Here is a 21,477-nt window from a genome sequence, read left to right as displayed (position 1 = left end):
TTAGGTTTGACTATTCTCTACCCCACCCCCATTTTTTGCCATATATGGCTTGAAAAAAAGCATTGAATGGCTATTTCTGTTGAATAAATTGTTTGATGTATCTAGGTATTTACAGAATGTGTGTTAAACTTAATATGACAGTTTATTCAATTAAATATTGGATTGGCTTTAATGTAAATGTATCTGTCTCTGTCTTAATGGTCAGATAAACCTTTTGGCGCGCGCGCGCACACACACACACGCATATATATATATATATATATATATATATCCTGTTTTGTTTAGGCCAAATCCTGCCTTTCTGTTTCCCTTGTAGAGGTCATAAAAGTCAATATTCATACTTGAGTCATTGAGTCAGGATGTCCTGGATTTTAGGACACATCCTTTGGAAGAATTTCCTCTGCATTGCCACACAAGAGATGTTATTAATTTTTCTGCATGGATGCAGTAGTTTTTGTATTGTTTCAGTGTAATTTCATTATATTACGTGTGGCAAGTCATTTTTGGAGATGAACTGAAAATGGGCTTCAGGAGAATCTACACCAGATTTTGAGAGTAATTCTTCAGATATCATGTGGAAAATGTTTACCATTTCAGTAGTCATAATGAATCTGTAGTTTATGGAATGGCCTATGCCACTGCTTCTTAACCTATCTGATGTGGTGGATCAGCAATATCTCCCGCTCCTTTTCCATGCTGCGGACCACAATTGTTTCTCTCTTGGTAACTTGTCATGGACCAGCAGCTGATGGCTTGTGAACTAAAACTGGTCCATGGATCACCACTTTAAGTACCACTGGTCTTCTCTTCACTCATAGAAGGGAGGGAATCCTTTGTTTTAAATATCAGTGTGATTTCATGACATCATTTAATCAGTTAATTTATATCCCATCTTTCTCCCAGCACAGGACTCAAGGCAACTTGTGTATACATATACAGTCGGCCCTTCTTATACATGGATTTTTTTATACATGGATTCAAGCATCCACAGTTTGAAAATGTTCAAAAAAAGTATAAATTTCAAATATGAAACCTTGATTTTCCATTTTTTTTTTATAAAGGACACCATTTTGCTATTTCATTGTATTTACTGGGATTTTGTCATCCACAGGGGATCTTGGAACAAAACCCCAGCTTATAACAAGGGTCCACTGTATATATTCTCCAGTTGCATGGTGACTTATGCTGATTCCATGAATTTTATAGGGTTTTCATAGGCAAGGAATATTGAGGTGGTTTTGCCAGTTTCTTCCTCTGCAAGACAGCCTATAGTACCTGGTATTCATTGGAGATCTCCCGTCTAAGTATTAAGCAGAGTTGACCCTACTTAGCTTCCAAAAATCAGACAGGAATTGTATGAAAAAACTCAAAATTAAAATAGTTTAAAATGCATTTAAAACATAATAAAAATATAGAAGCAGAGCATACTCTCTCGAAAGATCATTCTGCTGTAACAAGTTAGAACCAAAGCTACTTAAATAAAAACGTTTTTGCCTGCCAGCAGAAAGAGAGCACAGAGGGCACCAACCAAACCTTCTAAGGTAGGGAATGCCAAATCTGGGAGTATTCACTGTGAATACTTTTTCTTTTGTCCTCACCAAACACAGTATTCTGTAAATGGTAGTTTTTTGTTGCTAAATTTTGTTACACTATTAAATTAAAATATATTTAGGTGTGATAGGAAGTTTGAGTCTTGACAGATTGATTTGATAATTTAAATATTCTTAAGATGCATAGTTACTTAATATGTCAGCCCGTGAGATGCTGATAGCTACAGCTCAGTCATAAATGTTGTTAAAACATTGTGGCCAAAATCCTGTTGTTAGTCCTGATTAGTGTAGACTTAACCTATATGATAGCTCACCTCTGAACAATTGATTCAATAGGTCTTATTTAGTTAGAATTAAACTACAGGATGCCTGCTTATATTTATAACTTTATAAGAAGTATAGATTCTGTATATAATGTTGTACATAAGGTATTTATATTTGGTAACTGAGTCATAAGTATTGTATTCTTCTAAAGCAATTAGAACCTAACCTGAGAAGTAAAATAGAAAAATATGCCTTCACTAAAAACATAATCTTAGGTACGAGGTTGCTACTTTCCTTTCTTTTGTACAGTGTATGTTCTCTTTGTCAGGATCTTGCAGTCATTCAGTCCTGAAAATTTGGCTTTTGTTAAAAGAAGTAATTGTGTGTGTGTTTTTTTTTTTTTTAAAAAACAGGCCTTTTTTTAGTGTATTACCAAGGCTGTATGGTGAGATTTGTGGACTACTTAACAACGCCCTCCTTTTACCAGCACTTTGGATTAGAAAATGGCCTCTGAAATTAACATTGCATTACATCAAGAATTTTGACTTCTATGGGTGGAAGGCTTACTTTAGACCAGTGCTTCTCAATTATTTTCTGTCATGCCACCCTAGGAAGAAGAAAACATTTCGCGTCCCCTGCGCAACTGTAAATAGTATCATTTGTCTATAAAATTGTTATAAGTACACCTCTGCATAACAGAGCCTCGCGCCCCCTTTTATGTAGCCTCGCGCCCCCCCTGGGGGGCCTGCCCCACTATTTGAGAAGTACTGCTTTAGACTAAGGAAGACTTCTTATTCAATGGAAGAATTTGGTTAGCAGGATGCGGGGCAGTTTTTGTCCATTTCCTTATCCCATGGTAAACCTGCATGCCTTCTACCTCCCAAAGTCTTGAGGATCAGAACGGAAGACTGTTTCTTCATATTTTGCAGACCACAGCATAAGGTTGGGCCTTTAGGGCTTCTGTGTATGATAGGGCAGAAGCTTTATTGAGTTAATTTCTGGTGATCTGGTAATTTTGAAAAGCATGGAATAAATTAATAATAATAATAAATAAAATTTTATTTCTATACCACCCTTCTAGAAATCAGGGCGGTGTACAACAAGCAATCCATACAATCAAACATATTAAAATACATTAAAAACAGTACAATAAAAACAAGTAAACTCATGCCAGCTCAACCAGCTGACGAAGGAGGGGGGAGAGAGTATACTGGGGGGTAGAATCAGGGGTAGGCCCGCTCGAAAAGATATGTGTTCAGCCCCTTCTTAAATTGGGCCAGGGAGGTGGCCGAGCAGAGCTCGGCGGGCAGCGAGTTCCAGAGGTTGGGGGCCGAGGTGGTAAAGGCCCTCCTGGTGGTAGTAACTAATCTGACCTCTGGAACTCTTAATAATTGCTGCCCAGTTGATCTGAGTGTGCGGGGCGGATTGTACGGAGAGAGGCGGTCCTCCAAGTACCCTGGGCCCAAGCCATTTAGGGCTTTATAGGTAATAACCAACACCTTGTATTGCTCCCGGAAGCGAATAGGCAGCCAATGAAGGTCTTTAAGCACAGGTGTTATGTGACTGGCCCTGGAAGTACCGGTGACCAGTTGTGCTGCCATATTCTGTACTAATTGCAGCTTCCAGGTATGGTACAAGGGTTGCCCCATGTAGAGCGGGTTGCAGAAGTCCAATCGAGAGGTTACCAGAGCGTGTACTACAGTTTCAAGGTCCCTCCAGTCCAGGTAGGGACGCAGCTGGCGTATCAGCCGAAGCTGATAACAGGTGCTCCTGACCGTCACATCCACCTGAGAAGTAAGATGGAACGACGAGTCAATAAGCACCCCCAGACTGCGTACTGAGTCCTTCACAGGAAGCGTGATCCCGTTCAGGACAGGTGGAACCACCGCCATCCCCAGGCCAGGAGAACCTATCACGAGCACTTCCGTTTTCTCTGGATTCAGGCTGAGTCTGTTTTCCCTCATCCAGCCCATTACCGATTCCAGACAGGCCACGAGAGGAGAGATGCCATCCCTGGTCACTGCATCAGTCAGAGACATAGAGAAAATTATTTGGGTGTCATCAGCGTACTGATAACCCCGCGCCCCATGACTCCAGATGATCTCTCCCAGCGGTTTCCTGTAAATGTTAAAAAGCATGGGAGACAGAATGGCTCCTTGAGGAACCCCAGATGTAAGGGCCCTCTTGTCGGAGCACACGTCCCCCAGCTGCACCATCTGGAACCTCCCAGAGAGGTAGGATTGGAACCACTGGAGCGCAGTGCCCCCAATTCCCACCTCTACCAGGCGCTCCAGAAGGATACCATGGTCTATGGTATCGAAAGCCGCTGAGATGTCCAAGAGCACCAACAGGGACACGCTTCCCCTGTCGATGCCCAAACGGACATCATCGACCAAGGCAACCATGGCAGTCTCAACCCCGTAACCCGCCCGAAAACCGGTTTGAAATGGGTCTAGATAATCCGTTTCATCCAAGATTGATTGAAGCTGGATTGTAACTGCCCTCTCGATCACCTTCCCCAAAAATGGCAGCAGCGAGACTGGCCGATAATTGTTGTGCAACAGGGGGTCGAGGGAGGGCTTTTTTAACGAAGGTTTTACGACGGCCAATTTCAAACTAGCTGAAAATTGCCCTTCCCTCAAGGATGTATTAATAATCCAGTGTAACATTGCAGTTACTACCGGTCCCCCCTGGGCCGCTAGCCACGAGGGACAGGGATCGAGAGCAGGTTGTCTTCCTAACACTTCTAAGGATCTTGTCCACATCCTCGGTACTAACAGGCTCAAACTGATCCAGTACAATCGAGTCCACGGAAGCTCTGGATGCCTCTACTCTGGATTCTGCTCTAATGCTGGTATCAAGACCTTCGCTTATCCGAGAGGTTTTATCCATGAAGAAGTTGTTAAATTGGTCACAGCAGGCCTTAGAAGGTTCAAGGATCTGGTTCGGGGCAGGAGGGAGCTGAGTTAGCTCCCTCACAACCCTGAACAACTCTGCTGGACGCGACTCCGCGGACGTGACACGTGCAGCATAGAACAAATTCTTAGCTGCACGTATCGCCTCTCCATAGTCCTCCAAAAGATGGTCTAGGAGAGCCTTGTCGAGTAAGCGCTGGTGTTTCTGCCAGACATGCTCTAGCCATCGCAGCACCCGCTTCCTTGCCTGGAGATCAAATTAGTGCTATTGCCCCCAAACGTGTAAGGAGCAATGCCACTATGGGTAGAAACTGTTGTGTGCTTGTTCTTCATGGCCCAGATTTTCTGACATTATTGTAATACTGCAGGAGGATGATACATTAGTGCCTTAAAACAATGAACTGGGAGCTGCATTAACGTTTTCAGCAGTTCATCTGCTTTTTTGGAGTCAGTAAAGGTGGTTATGTACTTTCTAGCTTCCTGAAACTTCTTCAGGAGACAAGAAGTGAGAAGCTTATGAACTTCCAAATCATGTTGGCTTGCAGCTCCCAGAATCCTTCACTATTGGCTATGATGTCTAGGGCTGATGAGCGCTCCAATCCAACTATATCAGAAAGGCTGCAAGTTCACCACCCCTGCCCAGGATATATCTTTGCTCTTTTCACTGCCTGTAATCCCCTTCCTTTGCACCTCAAATGTCACTGAGGACAAATGAGGAAGCATCTGGCAAATTGGAGAGAGAGGTAGTTGAAGTTGTGTGGACAGTATGCAGGAAAGAAAAGAGAGAAAAAAAAAGTCTTCCCAAAAAGCATAGAGGGAAAACAGACTGAATTGGGAGAACGCTTGCTGTGTGGCTGGAGTTAGTTGGTGGGAGTATTATGGCAAGGAAAAAACTGAGGCTTAGTTCCAAAGGCACAAATACTAGCTCAAGACAGAGAGAGAAAAGAGGTTACCTAGAAGATCCAAACTCCTCCCCCTTTCCTTGCACCCTTTCTAATCATATTTTGAGCTAGCTCTAATTTTTAATTGCACATCTAATCCTTTCTTCATTTTATAGAAGAGTCCCACAAAATCATGATGAAAAGCTTGAAAAAGTTAGAACTCTTATCTTCAAGCCTTGCAGGCTAGACAACTCTTGAATTGCTGTCCCAAAAAGTAATGTTTCCAAGTTCTAAATAAGACATCACTATTTTATTAATCAAAAATTTTAAAACCAATTGAAGGAAGCTTTTTGTATGCATTGTTGAGGGAAATTAATTTGTATGCCTTATTTATAGTTCATTACTTATTTCTTACAAAGTGAGTATTCTGAAATACCATTGTGAAGCAAATAATAAAACTTGATCTTAAAACTCTTCAGGATTAGGAGACAAAACAAGTAGTCATATCAAAATCAGGCCTAAGCAGATAACAACATCTGCTTTTAGCATTTATGGGTGAACCTGAAAAATAGCAAATTAACATAAACATTTGAGCTACCAGGCCCTTTCCACTCTCAATACTCAAGGATGAAACTTTGTGGGGAGTGATTTCCACCTTCAGGGATTTTTCACTAGTGTTCCCCTCTGCCTGGTCTTCCTCTGGGGAGAGCTGAAGACAGGCCAGGCCCTGTATATTTTCTGAAAGCAAACATCCAATGCTTCCCTCCGTCTGATCCTTCTTTCAGGAAACATCAGGCAAAGGGATCATGGGGTACGTCTCCTGGAAGGTATTCAATGCTTGTTGTGGAACTAGTATGCAGTCTGTTGATTCAGCCAGATGAAGGGGAATCTTGGCTTGGTGGTAATTTATGTAGATGTTTCATATGCCATTGAGAAGCAGTGTCCAATCCTCTACCCCCCATGACTACCTTCTCTGCCCCAAGCATAAAAGATTGCTTAGGTAGGGGGCCACTTGCTAGAAGACAGTGCATGCTCCTCTGCAAACTACTGTGTGTATTTTTAAATGTTGTGCATGTTGTATTCCTTTCAAATCTTTGCTTTTATATGGCCCATGTGGTTTAAAACCATGAGTATCCTTGTCATAGGCATCCTAAATATTAGAAAGCATTCTGTTTAACTGTATTTAAATTAACTATAGGTAGAGAACTGCCAGACATTGACCATAGAATTGCACTTGGAGGAGCTACAAATGCCTAGTGGAGTGTTTTCTCTAGGAATCTCTAGGTCCTTCAGTGTGACCTTTGGTTAAAGTTGACTATAGAGTTGTGCTGGAGGACCTAGATATTCTTAGAGAGAACATATTAATAAAATCCGTGAATAATCAAATCTGCAAATGTGGAAGGATGAGTGTACTTTCTTTCAATTAAGTACTAAATCGGTTTAAAACATATAATTAGTAAACATTCAAAGGGATACTGTAGTGCCTTTGAGACTGAAGGAGAGAAAGAAGTTTGTAGCATAAGCTTTTGTAGACTGAGGGGCTAAACAGATCAGCCAAAAGGGCCAGCATCGGGGTGGAGTGGGGGCATGGCGGCTGCACAACACATGCCCCAGCTCCACCCCCAGCTGTCAGCATGCCGCCTGCCCAATGGCTTGGCGGGCGGTATCACAACTCTCCTTTGGCACGGTGTCCAGATGACACACTAAAAGGAGCACCGGAAAGTGCCACTATGGCTGCAAAGGTGCCCTTTTTCCAGAGCCAGAAGGGGTGGCATTTTGCCACTTCTTTTGGGGCTGAAAAAAAGAAGGATCGGGGGGGGGGGGGCGTGGATGCAGCTTCAAAGGAGCGGTCTGTTTCGCCCCTGAGTCTGCTTCATCAGATGCATGGAGTGAAGTGTGTTTTTACCCATGTGTGAGCAGGTGTGAATAGTAATAGAAATGCAAAACATGTGGGTATGGTAATGAGGTGACAAGTTTAGTTTTAACAATGGTCTGGTCATTGCGGGACAAAATCAGGAGAAAAGATAAGCCAAGATGAGTAGATAACCATATGAATGATGGAGGAAGTTCTTGGAATGTAGTATGTTGCTGGCTGGGAACCAGAACGGAGTTGTGATAAAATGGGTAAGAGAGCCCTCAATGAAGTTGGGGTATTAACTACAGTTGCCCCTCTTTATCCATGGATTTTTTATCCACAGATTTAAGCATCAACAGCTTGAAAATATTTTTTAAAAGTATAAATTCCAAATAGCAAACTTTGATTTTCCATTTTATATAAGGGACACCATTCTACTATGCTATTGTATTTAATGGGACTTGCGCATCCACGGATTTTGGTATCCACAGTGGATCCTGGAACCAAACACCAGTGGATACCAAGGGCTCATTGTAATTAAAATAGACCTTTGGTATCTGCTGAAGTTTGGTTCCAGGACCTGTGCATGCCAAAACCTGTGGACGCTCAAGTCCCATATATAAAATGGTGTAGTAAAATTGTGTCTGTTATATAAAATGGCAAAGTCAAACTTTGCTTTTTGGATTAAAAAAAATATTTTCAACCCCTGGAAGGTTGAATCCATGGATGCAGAATCCATGGATATGGAGGGCAAGATGTAGTAAAACTTTTGAATATCAAGAACAATCTGGGGCGGGGAGGACTTGGTTGGTGTCAATAAATTTGCTGTCCACTGCATTTAATATGTGTTCTCAACCTTTGCATTGTAATTTCAGTTTATTTAGAGAATATTCTTTGTCAGTATAATACACTCTTTACCACGTTTTACCACGTTTTGGTTCAGTATACAGTGTATTTACCTGCAATGTTGTAGAAATGTTCATAATTCATGTAGTGCTGGCTAACCTTTCACATTAGAAGATGTATCATCAATCATAACTATATTCAGATTAAACATTATAATGTCAGTAAATCTGTCATGCAGATGTATGTTCCTGAGAGGAGGGAACCGAGAAGGATATTACAGTACAGATATAGTCCAACATATAGAGTTCTAGTTATAAATTCCATTTGGCCTTGCCTATAAAGTCATTGAAGTTTGGGAGGGGGTTTAAACAGGTACACACATGTCACACTTGGCCTTCCTTAATCAGTAGTTAGTACTTCATTTATCATAATAAAAATGCCAATAGCTTTTGCTAACCCACCCCACCCCCCATTACTGCATACTTCATGGGCTGCATCTGAGACACAGTGCTGGATTCATAATTACTGTTTTATTTCAGTTTATATAATGGATCATATCCTATTACTAAAAGTAATCAGAAATAATGCTTTTGTGACCTTTTTTTTCTTACTGTATATTCTTGACCAGGGGTAGGCAACCTTTTTGAGCCGGGAGCCGGGTTGCTGTCCCTCAGACAACTGGGAGTTTCCACCCTCTGGGGGCGTGGCTGCATGCTGGGGGTGGAGCTTCCACACTCCAGGGGCGGGACCACATGCTCCGCCCCCGGAATGATAACAATAATAATAATAGTTCCAAGCATAACTACTGCAAAGCAATTCAAAAAAAAAAAAAAAAGCATGCACACTGTCTCAACCCAGAAAGGCACAAGGTGCTGAGAGGGGATTTTGCACACACACACACACACGCCTGTCTCTCTCACACACAACCTCCCCCTGTCTCTCACATACACCCTGTCTCACACAACTTGCTCTCTCACACACACAACCCACTTCTCTCTCACACATACACACACCAAACCCTGTCTAACACACACAACCACCCCCTCTCTCATATACACAACCCACTTCTCTCTCTTTCTGTGTCTCACACATACACACACACAAAACCCATCTCTCTCTCACACACAACCTCCTTCTCTCTTACACAACCCACTTTTATCTCTCCTTCTCATACACAACTCACTTTTCTCTCTCTATACACACATACACAACCACATCTCCTCTCACATACAACCTCGCCTTCTCACCACCCCTCTCACACAACCCACTCTCACAAAGACATACACAAACTCTTTCTCTCTCTCACACACACACAAAAACCACCTCTCTCTCTTACATACACACTGCTCTTATACATACACAACTCCTCTCTTCTCTCTCTGTCCCTCTGCTGTAAAATGAGGGGAGGCCCCTCAGAGGCCGGGAAGGAGGCAGGGGGACACCCGCGCTGGCATCCTTGCCGGCTCTTTACTGGCTTCTGAGGGCCTCCAAGCCCCTCAGGCCAGAAAGAAGGCGGCGGGGTACGCCCGCGGGGGGTCCTCGCCGGCTCTTCCCGGCTTCTGAGGGCCTCCAAGCCGGCTCCTTTCCAGGCTTCTGAGGGGAATCCAAGCCCCTCAGAGGCCGGGAAGGAGGTGGTGGGACGCCCGCGCTGGCGTCCTCGCCGGCTCTTTCCAGGCTTCTGAGGGGCATCCAAGCCCCTCAGAGGCCGGGGAAGGAGGCGGAGGACGCCCGCGCAGACGTCCTCGCTGGCTCTTTCCCGGCTTCTGAGGGGCCTCCAAGCCCCTCAGAGGCCGGAAAGGAGGCGGAGGACGCCCGCGCGGACGTCCTCGCCGGCTCTTTCCCGGCTTCTGGGGGCCTCCAAGCCCTCAGAGGCCGGAAAGAGGCGGAGGACGCCGCGCAGACGCCTCGCGGCTCCTTCCCGGCTTCTGAGGGGCCTCCAAAGCCCTCAGAGGCCGGAAAGGGAGGCGGAGGACGCCCGCGCGCGCCCTTGCAGGCTCCTTCCCGGCTTCTGAAGGGCCTGCGCGAGAGGCTCAAGGCCCGCGCGGCTGCCCCGTGGGGCCTTTGGCGGTGGCAATCGGCGGCAGGACCGAGCAGGGGCCGGTCCCAACGGCTCCGCGGGCCGCATGCGGCCCGCGGGCCATAGGTTGCCTACCCCTGTTCTTGACTATAAGTCGACTTCATGTTAGGGCCAAAGTTATGGATTTTGTCATTACCTGTGGATACATCGAGGGTAAAACTTGGAGGCTCCTTCAGTGTGTGTCTGTATGCGCACAACAAGAGGGACCCTAATTGCGGATTTTTGCTTCAGCATTTCAACTTTGGTTTCACCCTTCACTCCCCAAACAGCAGCAGACAGAGCTGGTGGGAGAGGGATTCAGTTTGTTTAACAGCAATCAGTCACCCAGGACTTTCTCTGCTTGGTTCAAGAGAAAAAGAAACTCTCTCCTGACCACATGGGAAATCTGAAAGAGCTTTTATCACATTACCATACTGAGGATAATTCCCAGTGTGCTTGTTGGGACTTTTTACACAAAAATGTGCTGTTAGTATTTTTATATTGTGTTAAAAAGAGTTTGTGTTCATCATAGTGACTTATTTCTTTTGAGCCTGTTGTCCAGCTTACGACAGATTTGCTTCATTCTGACACTTCCAAGGAGAGGCATTCAACAACAATGTACTACATGCAAGAATGCCCTTCATCTTCACACATGTATTGCTTCTACTGATGGGACACAAGAGGAAGGCCCCTCCAGGAGACCTTAATCCTTAGGTGCCCTATATACATACACTTCCATATATACATATACATATACAGTCGGCCCTTCTTATACACAGATTTTTTATATACGGATTTAAGCATACACGGTTTGAAAATGTTCCAAAAAAGTATAAATTTACCTTGATGTTCCATTTTTTATTAGGGACACCATTTTGCTATGTCATTATACTTAATGGGACTTGAGCATACACGGATTTTGTTATACACGGGGGATCTTGGAACCAAACCCCAGCGTATAACAAGGATCCACTGTATATGAAGAGGTGATCCTGTTTTGTGTCAGCCTACACCTTGAACTCAGACTGGAAGCATAATGGCAGCTATTATAGGTGCTTTAAAATGCTGGTTTTTTTTTCAGTGGAGAGCCAGTGTGATGTAGTGGTTTGAGCATTGGACTATGATTCTGGACAATAGGATTCGAATCCCCGCTTGGCTATGAAAATCCGCTGGGTGATCTTGGTGTCTCAGCCTCAGGATGACAGTGACAAACCCCTCTGAAGAAACTTGCCAAGAAAACCCCATGATAGGTTCGTCTTAGAGTCACCTTAAGTTGGAAACAACAAATCCACACCCTTTCACAGTGGGGAACTACTTCCAACATTTTGTAACTCATAATGTATTCTGGATTTTGTGATGGCACCAGCAACAGTTTTTCAGTATTCCAAATGCATCCGCAGAACAAAAAAGTTTGGAAACCCTTTTAGTAAACTGTGGTTTATCAGTATGACTGAAGCTGCTCTCGGTTTGTAGGAGATACAGAGGCTTATAAAAGTTACTCAGTAGTCAGGTCACTGAATGATGCAATATATTTCCAGCTCTGATTTAGCCATTACATTTTATTTAACTTAGTTATGTTTCTGCCCTGCTAAGATGTTTATAAGTTAAGCCTGTTCAAAAATAAGTTAGTGAAGTATCTTCAGTAATTTATGTGACTTCCTTGAGATGTTCTGCAAGACTTGGAGGAGTTAGCTGATTAACATGTTGAACATGCTACCTTTCATGGTTACATGATAGTGGCTTTTATTTGAGGAAGATACTCTTACTTGGCGACTCTGTCCTCCCATTGTTGAATATTGTAAATATTTCCTATCAAGCTTAAACATATTTTTGTAAATCCAAAGATTTTGTTCAATGAATGAAGGGCGCTTCCATTGTGGAAGAATTACTTTTCATAGAACAAAGTGAGAGTTTCTTTGTTGTGAGCAGAGTGAGTGGTGAAGAGCCTATAGGGATCAGGCTCAGGGAGGACAAAATTAGATAATAATAAATAATAAAATTTTTATTTATATACCGCCCTTCCTACGATCAGGGCGGTGAACAACAATCAAAATATACAATACAGTGCAATATCAAACAAGACTATCAAACCAACAGTACAAATACAAAGCCATTAAAATCAATACAGTGGTACCCCGGGATACGAATGCGCCGCCTTACGAAATTTCCGGGTTACGAAAAAAATCAATAGGAAAAAACTGTTCCGGGTTACGAAAAATTTTTTGGTGCTTTTCGGCGCTATTTCGCACGAAATCGCGGCTTTTCCCCATTAGCGCCTATGGCTTTTTCGGCTTACGAAGCATTTCGGGTTACGAACGCGGCGGCGGAACGAATTATTTTCGTAACCCGGGGTACCACTGTATTAAAAACCCCATCAGCCAGCTACCCTTGCTGTCAGAGGGGAGGAGACTAGGTGGCACTTGTATTGGGGAAGGCAGATTGAAACGAGGGTTTTCAACTCCCTCTTGAACTGGGCCAGGGAGGCGGCCGAGCGGAGCTCAATGGGCAGCGTATTCCAGAGGGTCGGGGCGATGATGGAATATGATCTCCTTGTAGTGGAGACTAATCTAGCCCCAGGGACCCTCAATAGTTGCTGCTCAGATGTTCTGAGGGTGCGGGGTGGAATGTATGGGGAGAGACGGTCCTCAAGGTAACCTGGGCCCAAGCCATGTAGGGCTTTATAGGTTATAACCAACACCTTGTATTGCGCCCGGAAGCGAATAGGCAGCCAATGCAGGTCTTTAAGTACAGGTGTAATATGACTGGCCCTGGAAGTACCAGTGACTAGTCTGGCTGCCATGTTCTGTACCATCTGAAGCTTCCGGGTTTGGTACAAGGGTTGCCCCATGTAGAGATAAACTTGCCAGATTTGGGAAGTCCATGATCTTTATACTGCAGCTGACATGAGATATCAGATATTCTCTTAGACTCAGTTTAGAACCTTGATTCACCTCACACTTGATAGCCAGAGAAATTATTCTTTTTTCTCAATTGAGGACAGTAATGTGCAATCCTTGAAGAACCTGATCCTTGCTTTGTTGCCAGAGTACTTGTAAACACTAGAAACAGATGTCTTTGCATTCCACAGCCTCAACACCTGCAAATTGTTCTAGCAGAGAGACTGTTGCTTCACATCCTTTTCTGCTGGCTTACTTCTTTAGTAGTAGGTTGGAGAAGGGAAGTTAATTTTTCCCATAACTTCATAACTTGGCATTTGGATGTCAAGGTCTATGCATCTCTGTATTTGTAGGGTGTTTTTTAAATTTTGTTTGTTTATTTAAATTGCATTTACTCATCTAACCCACTCTTAGGGTTCCTTGACATTATCTGAACCCTGAAATTTGTCTTGGCTTGTGGTGCTTTATCATATGTTGAATGCATGTACTGTTGCATGCTCTGGTAAATGCCCTGTGACTCTCAATTCAGACCAAAGATTTTCTTTTTGTGTTTCTTTGGCAGTGGATTCTATTTTCAAGATGTACTGAATACCTTTTACAGTTTCGCTTTCAATGTTTGTATCCCAAGAACACTTTTGCACCTCTGATGTAATAGATATACCAAGTCAACAAATTTTTTGATAAAAATCTCTAAACCTGTTTAGAGGAATTGGATTGGACAGTTTATATTTGATATGAAGAGCCCCACAGGAGCTACAGTGTGAGACCAGTGGGCTACTAATAATAATAATAATAATAATAAGAATAGTTGCCCGCCTCTCCCAGGTGGATCAAGGCGGGATTACAACCCAGTGTCAATACACAATATACAAGCTCAATCACAGTATTAAAAACCATAGTAAAATACAATAAAATACTAGTTACCATAATCAACAATTAAAACAACACTATCAAAAGCAAGAGAGGAGGGAGATATTTCAGTTTAGGTCAAAGGATAGACCAGTATTTCTTATAGGAGATCAGATGGGTAAGCTCTCCAGAAGAGATCCATGTGCTGTAGCCACCATGGATATCCAGAGCTATATTCAGCCTCTTGTCTCTGACCTGGCCTTCTGTTCATAAAAAGAATGGTAAATGAATTGCCATATAGAAGCTGCCTCAGCTATGTGGGGTTTGGGCTACATATGTCATTTGTACTGCCTTGCAGATGTCTCAGTGTTTGTGCCACAGCAAAAATATTTTGCTCCTTCACAATGTTGAGTGTCTTGTGTATATCAAGTGGTAACCATGCCAATTAAACCCATATCAGTTTCAGGCTGAAAGACAAAAGATATGGAAAAGTCAAAATACTATAAATTCTTTGGCAAGGCACTGTACAACTAACTCTGTCTGCAACAGATGCATTGTATGTGCAACAGGCAATTATACAGTTACTTTAAAACCTGCTAGTGGGACATACCCAAGGGACATGTTTCCTTAAGCATGTTTAGGACTAATACTGCATGATCCTTTATTTTTTTTCTCTTTCTTTCTTTCTTTCTTTCTTTCTTTTGATGCTTGATATTTTGTAAATGTTTGATGCTTGATAGTTTTTAAATCCTGGGCCCTCTTTTCAGAATATCATTGCTAAGAAATACTACTTTTGGAGTTAAACACAAAATGCAGCCAGATGGCAGTTACCAAATAGAACAGCAACAACAAAAGCAGCAGAAGCATGAAACAATGCTGTTCCACATGGCATCCAGTGTTTGAAATTGCTGTTTTAACGGTTTAAAAATAGTTTCTAAGATTGTTTTTAGATTCCTTTTAGGAGTTTTAAAAGAGTATTTTAATATCTTTTAAAATGTTTTAATTTTTGTATTGTTTTAATTGGTTTTTATTTGTTCATCTCCTTGGGAGTCCTTGTGGACTGGCAGGCAATACAGAAATACTTTAAATAAATAATAACTAAAATAAAATAAAATTCTGTTTAAAAGCACAAGTCATCTCAAAAATTAAATAAAATGAAGATAGTACTCTTAAACAAGTAGGAAGGCCTAATCCTTTAAGCGGTTCAATAATTTCAAAACTGATTACAAGACAGCCATCCAAAATATATATGCTTTTTAAATGCATTTAAAAATTGGTAACACTGAAGCTGTGTATACCACAGTGGGAAGGGTATTTCACAGCTGGAGGCCAATTGCTGAATAGACTCTGTCTTTTAGTGTGTGTCAACCAATGATCTTCTGGCCTATCAGTGACATTTCTAAGGCAGATGCCTGGGCAGGTTTCTATAGCTGTTAGCTTTTTAAATAAAGGGATTGCAAACTGTGTAAATCTTTATAGCCCAAACTGGGAGTGTGAATTGGGCCTGGAAACCCAGTGGCAACTAATGCAACTGATACAGAATTGTTATGCTATGTTTAGTTTTCCAGCACCCCAATAGTTGCTTTTATACTAAATGAAGTTTCTGGAGGTAGCTCTACAAGAAATGCATTACATTAGTCTTAAATGGGCAGGAGCCATATACACTTACCCTTCCCTGTTTGCCGACTTAGGATCTGTGGTTTTGGTCCTTTGCGGATGGCAAGCAGGGAAGGACACAATGGGGTGCCCCTGGGGTGTGCATGTGATGGCATGTGCGGGAGTGCACCCTTGTTATAAGCAACAGGGCTTGAATGTCTGCAGTATTTCCCATTCATTGGGGGGGGGGGTTGTTCCGAAACAGATCCCCGTGAATCTGGAGGGACGAGTGCACTCTATATCAGCCTGATTTGATAAAAGGCTACTTGTACTGCACTTCCACAAAAATGATCTGGTCCAGGAGAATCTCCAAGCAATGAACTTTGACATGCCATGGGAGTGTAATGCCATATACTGGTTTAATCATTTTATCCAGATTGCTTCAGTGCTCACTTTATATCTTGTGTGGATTAATTTTAGCTCATTCACCCTCCTTTATCTCAGATCCATTTTCACAGAGTGATTTTGACTCACAGATAGAAATGAGTTAGAGTTGGTTGTTGTTGTTGTCATCATATTGGAGATAATACAACCTGAACTACCAAATAATTGTTGTATACATGTATTATCTAAAGGACATGGCAGTGGCCCTTCAGTTATGGCAGTGTTGCAATTTAAAAAATCAATGATTATAGGCCTTCAAATTCTGTTAATTTGAAATAAAATGACACCTCTTGTGATAGTAAAATGAAACTTGGCATCTGTATTCTGCTTGATGTGATCTAGAACTGTGTCACATTTCAGAATGATCCAATAAAATAGTTACAGGTCCAGCAAGTTAAAAAGTAGTGAAAGTATGTGTAAGTTTAGATAGGTGCATTGTAAATTTCTATCAGACTTTGGTAAAAACTACTGATATACTGTATTCAGACTTCTTGAGCTTTGGTGAATTTCTTAATAATGGTTCAAAAGTTAACATTTTCTATTTCATTGAACCCTATGCCAACAACGGCTTGAAAAATTACTTTTAATTTCAGAAGCCAGAATGTGGTCAGTGCACCAGTGTTTTCGAAGTGTTTCTGTGCTACTGATGAAATCTTGTAGATTCTTTCCTTTAATTATGGAATGGGACCTCCAAGGTATACATTTCTACATGGATCAGAACCCTAGAATTTGAGCACAAGTAGTGGCATAGGAAATTCAAAGGAGAGGATCTTTGTGAAACAATTTTGAGTTAGAATGCATGAAGAGAAAGCAGCAGGTAGGGGAAACAAAAGCAGTCAAATAATCACAGACTCATTCAACAGCACTGTTGAGGCGAGAAATTAATGGCTAAGGATCATAGCTACATTCTGGCCCTTTTGGCTTGAAGATGCTGCTAGAATTTAGCAGATGAAGTGGAGGTACTCAGTGACGTGGAAGACTTTAATCAAGGTTTTGCTCTATTGTTATATTTTGTTGCATTGACTCCTTCCATCGTAGTTCTTGTTTCAGGTAATGTCTATCAGCCTTCAGGCAATGTGGATCAACAGGGAACTGTGTAGAAACCTGTTAAAGCAGATCAGTTTAATTAGCTCAAGTGTGGAGCCTTAATTCTTTTATAAGATTAGCTAAACACACTGAGTGGAATAACAGATCACGATCTATTACATATCCTGTGTAGAAAATGTTCCTGCTTTAAGCCTTGGCACTTTGGATAGAATCACAGCACAGAACTGGGTAATGTGTTAACGAAGCTCATCTTACAGCCAGCCCTATGTATCCACTGATTATATATCCACAGATTCAGTCATCCATGGCTTGAAAATATTCCCCAAAACAAAACAAAATCCCAAATGCAAACTTTGATTTTTGCCATTTTATATGTTGTTGTTGTTAGCTGCCCTTGAGTTGACCTTGATTCATGGTTACGCTGTGGATGAGACACTTGGAAGACCCCCTACCTCTGTGCTCAGGTCCTACAGCAGGGGTCGGCAACCCCCAGCCCGCGGGCCAGATCGGCCCCAGCCCGGTCCTGCCGCCACCGCCTCCTCCACCTCCTCCTGGGCCGTGCGACCGTGCTGCCCTCCTCCTCCTCCACCGTGCAGAGGAGGAAGAGGAGGGCCGTGTGGCCTGGGGCAGAGGAGGCAAAGGGGGAAGCCCTGCACCGCCCTCCCTACCTCCCCACGCTGCCCACCTCCTTCTCTGCCTCTGCCCCGCCCCCAGGCTGCGCAGTGCATGGAGGAGGAGGGAGGAGAAGAAGGAGAAGGAGGAAGAGGAGAAAGGAGGAGGAGAAGAAGGAAGAGGAGGAAGATGAGAAGGAAGAAGAGGAGGAGGGAGGAGAAGAAGAAGAGGACCCTTGTAACCAGACCCAGAAGCTTCAATTAGTGCAGAAAGGGCTGCTAGGCTGGTTACTGGATGTTCCAGAGCCAGCCATATACACCAGTCTTAAAAGATCTTCATTGGCGGCATAGTCGCTTTCCGGGCCGAATACAGGTGTTGGTTACACCTATAAAGCCTAAATGGCTTGGGCCCAGGGTACTTGGAGGACCGCCCTCCCCATATAATCTGCCACGCACTCTCAGATCGGGTGAGAGACATCTTTTAAGAGTTCCAGACGCGTAGGTATGTTTCATCTCGAGGGCCTTTCTGTTGCGCCCCACAGCTCTGGAACTCCCTCCCAACGAGCTCCGTACTTCACATCCCTTGATGTCTTCAAGAAGAACCTAAGACTTATTTGTTCTGCCAGGCTTTCCCTCCGTGAGCCTTTTTGTTATGCTCTCCCTCTGCAAATGGTTGTATTCCATTCTACAAGCCACTTGTATTGTTGTTGTTGCTGTTCATAAATGTTTTTATTGCTAGTTTTGTGATATTGTTGGGGTAGGGGGTTGTGATGTGATGTTTTTTATCTGTTTTATCTTTGCTGTACACCGCTGTGATCTTTGGAACAGCGGATAAGAAATAAAATTTTATTATTATTATATTTATATTTATTTATCCAGTAAGGATGAAAGAAGAGTATGGGCAATCCATCCAGAGAATCAGACCCACCTGTATCAAAAGCACACAATCAGAAAGCCAGTCTTAGAAAGCACCGGGGAGCTTAGCCCCGCATGCCTAAGGAGTGCCACTGCCCCAGCCACCACAACCACAATGTGTCTAGAAGTCATATTTGCTACCCAGTCAGCTGGTGAGCCTCAGAATGCATATGATCCCTACCCTCCTGTCTTCATAATTCAACTCGTCAATGGTGGAGGAAAGTTTTCCCCACAACTTCTGGATGCCCATGCAGGCCAGGAATAAGAAATCTGCAAAGCAAGGTAGAGAAAGGCTAGAATTATCTGCCTGTCGATTGAGCTTCATCCTTCTTTGTCAGCAGGAGTGGAGATGGAGATGCTGAGAGGCCCAAGATTGAGCAGCATTGACATTTATGGAGTTGACCTTTGGATGTTGCCGCCCCAGCCAAGAATATTCAAGTACTACACTCTATAAAGGTCTCTATTTTCATGAGGTAGCAGAAGAGAGACAGTGTTGCCCAAGATGGAGGATCACCTGGGCCAGATAAGGCAACACTGGCAAAGTGGCAAGAACAATGGGTTGAGATAGAACACAAATTGTCTATCTGGGATTGCAGCTGAACCACAGACAAATCAAGTGATTTTACTATCCCACTTATCTCTTCCATGAATGCCTGAATGTCAAGAAAGTGACATTGGGGTGGCCACTAGGAGGAGCTGTTGTGCAGATAATTTGGAAGTCTAGTGGCAGCTAATGTACAGCATTCAAAAAGTGCATCGACGGAATGTTGATGCAACTGTCAACTGGTCAGTTCTCAACTGTCACTGAAGAGAGAGAGAGACAGTTGGTGCCTCAGAGAGTTGGGCTGTGTCTGTTACTGAGAGGCAGTGAGATGGTTGTGTGTTAATGTGGCTGCCTCAGAGGTTGTGTTTTTATTGTTGGTTTGTGTAAATAGTGGTATTAGAGACGGATGTCCAATACACTGTGTATATCTATGTTGTAATTACGGCAAAGGAAGATTAAAGCCCTCGTTTAGAGTGAAGACTTGTAACGAGTCAGTATTAGTTGAAGACATCTTCACAATTCCTTCTTCTTGGCGTCCTGTCGACATGGTTGAACTCTGCAGGTGGTCGTGGTGGACACTGTGCATCATTCCATAGGTCCCAACAAAGGTATGGGTGCAGCACAACAGGCCACAACATTGACACACTGTCGCTGGATAGATCCAGGGCACAAGGAGACCTTGATGCAGAAACTGTGACCATAATCAAGTCTGAGCCAGTATCTGAGGTGCCAGTGGCAGTGGTTGTTCATTGTAGAAGCTTGTGGAGGCAGCAGACTCGATATCTGTGCTCAATTTGATGTAGCAGCTGCGTGGAGGGCTTGTGGCTGTGACTCTGAAAGAGCCTGATCCTTCTGCTTTGGGTGTCAGCCTGTCCTGGCCTGCATGGCTAGAGCTATGCAGTGCTGGAATAGTGGTAGCAGAGGGTGCAACATAATCATGGCATCTGTGTTAGGTCATTTATGCCTCTGTAGCAGTGGTGCCCAGCCGGGTCTTTGTAGAAGCAAGCAGAATCTCACCAATACTGATATCATAAATGCAGGAATCACTGTAAATAGAGTATTGGGCTTCTGAGGACAATGACCTGAGAGAGCAGTATTGTGAGAGAAACCATGTATTTGCAGTGTGCATGAGGCCGACGAATGCACTGATGGTGTTTGACAGTCCTAGAATGGGACCTGCAAGTCACCAGGAACCTGAGTTAGGGCTTGACCTTGTTCAACCAAGATTGGGATTGATGAGACTCACTGAACATTGAGAAGTGAATCAGTGCTTTTCTGATGAAGATGCAAAATTTGGCAAGGCATGAAGTTGGAGATGCCCTAGGGCCTTGAACAGCCTTAAAGGAGTAGGCAAGACAGTTACACAAAGAGTTAGTAAATCTCTCCTTCAGAGATATTACAGTCAGAATGGACCACAACTACTAAATCCTCTAGACGCAGGCTGGCGAGCTCTGCCAGGAGCGGGGGGTACTGTCTGGGCAGAGGCACACCAACAGCATAAGAAGACACTTCAGAAGCCAGTTCTGGTCGAGTGGTGTTAGCTGAAGTGGTGTGGATGGTTCACCTTGAGGAGGGAGGGAGACTGTTGATGCTTCTTGTCCTTTGAAAGTTTTAATTTTTTTATTATAAACCATATAACCCATATTTTACAAGATCTACACGGGCTGCCCATTCACTTCCGGCGAAATACAAGGTGTTTGTTATTAACCCATAAAGCCCTAAATGGCTTGGGCCCAGGTTACTTGGAGGACTGCCTCTCCCCATATAATCCGCCCCTGCACTCTCAGATCGGTCGGGAGCATCTGTTGAGGGTTCCTAAGGCGAATATATTTCGTCTTCTCAAAGGGCATTCTCCTTCTTGGGCCCCCAGACCTGAACTCCCTTCCTGACGACCCCGCTCCGTCGCCTCTCTTGATCTTTTAGGAGAAAACTAAAGACTTTTCTCTCCGACAAGCTTTCCCCCATATGTCCTGATGTTGTGCGGTTCTCCCCCTGATATACAACTGTTTATCCAGCTAGTTTTTTGTGTGTGTGTTTTAAGAGTTTTATTTATAGTTATTAAAATTGCATTGGGATGTTTTTATCATGTTGTTGGTGATACTTGTTAGTTAAATGTTATATTGTATCACTTTTGTTGTACACCGCTGTGACGAATTTGGAATTTGGATAGCGGTATATAAATAAATTTATTATTAATTATTATTATT

The sequence above is a fragment of the Sceloporus undulatus genome, chromosome 2 (genome assembly GCF_019175285.1).
Source record: "Sceloporus undulatus isolate JIND9_A2432 ecotype Alabama chromosome 2, SceUnd_v1.1, whole genome shotgun sequence".
Classification (NCBI taxonomy): Eukaryota; Metazoa; Chordata; class Lepidosauria; order Squamata; family Phrynosomatidae; genus Sceloporus; species Sceloporus undulatus.
The sequence above is the reverse complement of the archived record's forward strand: the minus strand, read 5'-3'. Positions refer to the sequence as shown.